General features: G+C 29.4%; 1 long non-coding RNA gene across 3 annotated transcripts; it reads right to left on the bottom strand.

The window, feature by feature from the left end:
• LOC123988808 lies at positions 1-4,538 on the bottom strand. 3 transcript variants are annotated; one of them, XR_006830308.1, is made up of 7 exons: positions 4,345-4,538; positions 3,168-4,259; positions 2,969-3,095; positions 1,634-2,897; positions 491-1,553; positions 296-417; positions 1-219 (listed from the first exon to the last, which is right to left on the bottom strand). It is a non-coding gene; the product is annotated as an uncharacterized LOC123988808 (long non-coding RNA). The 3 variants fall into 3 exon arrangements; XR_006830309.1 differs by having other exon boundaries at positions 291-417; positions 2,974-3,095; XR_006830307.1 differs by having other exon boundaries at positions 2,974-3,095.

Below are 4,538 nucleotides of genomic sequence, written 5' to 3'. Positions count from 1 at the left end.
GTATATTTATATTTATATATTCTAGTTTATTATGACACGTTATCGCTGTTATTGATATTTATTTTATTTCATTATCGCCTCTTGATTTGGTTCTTGATTTTCCTGTGCATCCTTGATATTCGTTGACGTTTTGATGTTCTTTTGATATTAGTTAATTCAATTTATTCATGATGTCTCTCTCTGGTCATAATGTTGCTCTTCCATGATGGTGGGCTGTTTCTGTAATTTAAATTTAATAGTCATGTCACCAGTATGGGTAATTTCTGTTGTTTTATAGTATGTTGCATTACCTTACCTTGTTTCCTTTCTTTTCTTTTCCTTTTCAGTTGCAATTCAGTTCTCTTATTCAATGTCGTTCCTTTTAACTAGTCCTTGCATGCTAGTTTTGACACCGTGGCTCTGGCACATTAGGGTTTGCTTAAAATAATTGTCATTTGTCTTTGTTATCTCATCTCTGAATTTTACTTTTCAATGGTTTATTTTACTTTACCTTACTCGTACTTGCTGGTATTCTGTTGTTTCTCTCTTCCTTGATTTATTCATTTATTCATTCATTCACTTATTCATTATTCGTTATTCATTCATTATTTATTCTGATCAGTTGAGGTTGGTGATTTGATTTGATTTATCTTAATTAATTTTGCTATTCTTCTGTGATGATGAGTGGTTTTGTCTATTCAAATGCTTTCATGCTGCGCGGGTTCTGTTTAATTTCACCACTTTAAATATTAGTTTAAAATACTTTACTTATTGATTGATTGATTGATTTATTCTTACACTATGCAGTAGCATAGTGTTTAACTGAATTACACAGTTTACATTTGATTTGATTTATTTACATGTTGTTTATTTCCTTATTTTGAAATGTCATGAAATAATTGGTTCTATGTACATTTGCATTGACACGATCACTTATCATCCACCATTTACCATTTAACATATAATTTACTTTGGTAAAGAAATAGAGTATTTAGTTAATAAGCTTTACGGTTATATTTTGAGTCCACTTCTTGTATTTTATATTCTACTTTATTTTATTATATATCATTTGTTTTACATTATTATATTACATTGCATTATATTACACTGTGTTGCTTTACCCTATATTATTACATTATGCTGGTCGTGGCTTTCACTTTATACTTTACGCTTCCTATTCACTTCATTCTCTTTAATTTCTTTATTAATAACTTCACTGATAATTCGTTCATTCATTCTGTATTAACTGAATTAAAGTTACTGTTATGATTTAGTTTAATTTTATATTTATGGTGGTACAAAGTGTTGTAGATTAAATTAATATATTTATGGTTTGCTTTGATGCGGTTATTCTATATTCAATATACTTATATTTTATATTTAGTTATTTGTGCCGCGTTATCACTGTTTATCACTATTTATTTTATTTTACTGTCGTTTCCTTGGTTGTCACCTGTTATATCCTTGGATATTCTGATTCTTTTTTGATATTCGTTAATTCAATTAATTCATGATGTCTCTCTCAGGTATTGGTATTTTATAGTTCTGTCATAATAGGGTGACAGTGTGCTTTTCTGTGGGAATTAATGTGCATGTTATTAAGTTGTGCTATTCCTGTTTATTTTATGGTGCGTTGTTACAATTATTATCTTACCTTGCTTGTTTCCTTTTTCTGAGTTGACTATCAGGCTTTTTAGTAGGTAATCTTGTTCTTGTTCCCATTCTTAACGAGTCTTCTTACACTCTTCTTGCTTTCTGTTGACAATCCTTGTTTTGACACATTAGGGGTTAGGGTTAAGGTTATGTATATTCTGTTACCCGACATCTTTGAAGGTGTCTATTCTATGGTTTATGTTATCTATGGTTATATTATTTTGAAATTCACTTCACTGTATCTATGCTATACCTTCACGGTATCATTCATTCTTTATTTTCTTTTCTTTTATATCACAGTGTATTGTGCTGGTTATTTTGCTTGCACATTACACTTTACGGCTTGCAGTACACTTTCCCATTTTCATTTTCACTTCCTCTTCGCTTTTTCTTATTTCTTTATTTACTCAATTTCTCGGTTCCTCAATTTCCCAGTTTCTTAATTTCTATAGTTGTGCTCGCAGTCATATATTCAATCTTTCGTTATTCACTTATTATTTACTCATTACTATTTATTTATTCAGTCATTCATTCGTTCTTTGCTCATTGTTTATCTGATTAATAGTCAAAGGGTTTAATTTATTTTACTCTAATTTCTTTCCTTTGTGCTGACAAGCGGTGTCCACAATTATTTACGGTTTATGATTTATAATTTATAATTTGTAGTTTATAATTTATGATTTAACTTGTAGGCTATTCTGGTTAAGAGATGGAATATTGTAGCTAATAATCTGTACGATTGTACTATATTATTTCATTAAACACACTTCTTGTATTTGTATTTTGTATTTTACTTTAGTATAATACCTTCTGTTTTACATTATATTACGTGACACTACGTTATATTGCGGAACATTACATTATTACATTATCATACTATGTTGATTACTACCTTCGCTCTGTCACTGTTCATTCGTCCTGAATAAAATTGAACTAAGGTAACTGTTATGATTTGGTTTATTTTAACACACGATGGTACAAAGTTCTGTAGATTGTATTAGTATTAATATATTTATGATTTGCTTCCATGGTTATTCTTTATTTTATATTGTATTTAATATATTTATTATTACTCTAATTTATTAGGTCGCGTTATCGCTGTTATACATTTTGTTTCATTATCGCTTCTTGATTTGTTCTTGATTTCCCTGTGCATCCTTGATATTCATTAATGTTTTGGTGTTCCTTTGATTTCCTTTAATCCAGCTTATTCATGACGTCTTTCTCTGGTCATAATGTTGCTCTTCCATGATGGTGGGCTGTTTCTGTAATTTAAATTTAATAGTCATGTCATCAGTATGGGTAATTACTGTTGTTTTATAGTATGTTGCATTACCTTACCTTGTATCCTTTCTTTTCTTTTCCTTTTCAGTTGCAATTCAGTTCTCTTATTCAATGTCGTTCCTTTTAGCTAGTCCTTGCATGCTAATTTTGACACCGTGGCTTTGGTGCATTAGGGTTTGCTGAAAATAATTGTCATTTGTCTTTGTTATCTCATCTCTGAATTTACTTTTCAATGGTTTATTTTACTTTACCTTACTCGTACTTGCTGGTATTCTGCTGTTTCTCTCTTCCTTGATTTATTCATTCATTCATTCATTCACTTATTCATTATTCGTTATTCATTCATTTATTTATTCTGATCAGTTGAGGTTGGGGATTTGATTTCATTTATCTTAATTAATTTTGCTATTCTTCTGTGATGATGAGTGGTTTTGTCTATTCAAATGCTTTCATGCTGCGCGGGTTCTGTTTAATTTCACCATTTTTAATATTAGTTTAAAATATTTACTTACTTATTGATTGATTGATTCATTCATTCTTACACTATGCAGTAGCATAGTGTTTAACTGAATTACACAGTTTACATTTGATTTGATTTATTTACGTGTTGTTTATTTCCTTATTTTGAAATGTCATGAAATAATTGGTTCTATTTACATTTGCATTGACATGATCACTTATCATCCACCATTTACCATTTAACATATAATTTGCTTTGGTAAAGAAATAGAGTATTTAGTTAATAAGCTTTACGGTTATATTTTGAGTCCACTTCTTGTATTTTATATTCTATTTTATTTTATTATATATCATTTGTTTTACATTATATTATATTACATTGCATTATATTACACTGCGTTGCTTTACCCTATATTATTACATTATGCTGGTCGTGGCTTTCACTTTATACTTTACGCTTCCTATTCACTTCATTCTCTTTAATTTCTTTATTAATAACTTCACTGATAATTCGTTCATTCTTTCATTCCGTCATTGTTCATTCATTCTGAATTAACTGAATTAAAGTTACTGTTATGATTTAGTTTAATTTTATATTTATGGTTGTACAAAGTGTTGTAAATTAAATTAATATATTTATGGTTTGCTTTGATGCGGTTATTCTATATTCAATATACTTATATTTTATATTTAATTATTTGTGCCGCGTTATCACTGTTTATCACTATTTATTTTATTTTATTGCCGCCTCCTTGTTTGTCGCCTGTTATATCCTTGGATATTCTGATTCTTCTTTGATATTCTTTAATTCAATTAATTCATGATGTCTCTCTCTGGTACTGGTATTTTATAGTTCTGTCATAACAGGGTGACAGTGTGCTTTTCTGTGGGAATTAATATGCATGTTATTAAGTTGTGCTATTCTTATTCTTGTATATTTTATGGTACGTTGTACAATTATTATCCTACCTTGTTTTCCTTTCTCTGAGTTTACTAGCAGGCTTTTAATTGGTAGTCTTGTTCTTGTTCCTGTTTCTTTGCTATTCTTAACGAGTTTTCTTACACTGTTCCTGTTTCTTGCTGACATTTCTTCGTTGGCACATTAGTGACTAGGGTTAGATTACACCTTGCAAATTCTGTCACCCGACATCTTTGAAAGTGTA

Source organism: Osmia bicornis, unplaced genomic scaffold, assembly GCF_907164935.1.
Source record: "Osmia bicornis bicornis unplaced genomic scaffold, iOsmBic2.1, whole genome shotgun sequence".
NCBI classification, from domain to species: domain Eukaryota; kingdom Metazoa; phylum Arthropoda; class Insecta; order Hymenoptera; family Megachilidae; genus Osmia; species Osmia bicornis.
This window is presented reverse-complemented; position numbering and strand designations above follow the sequence as displayed.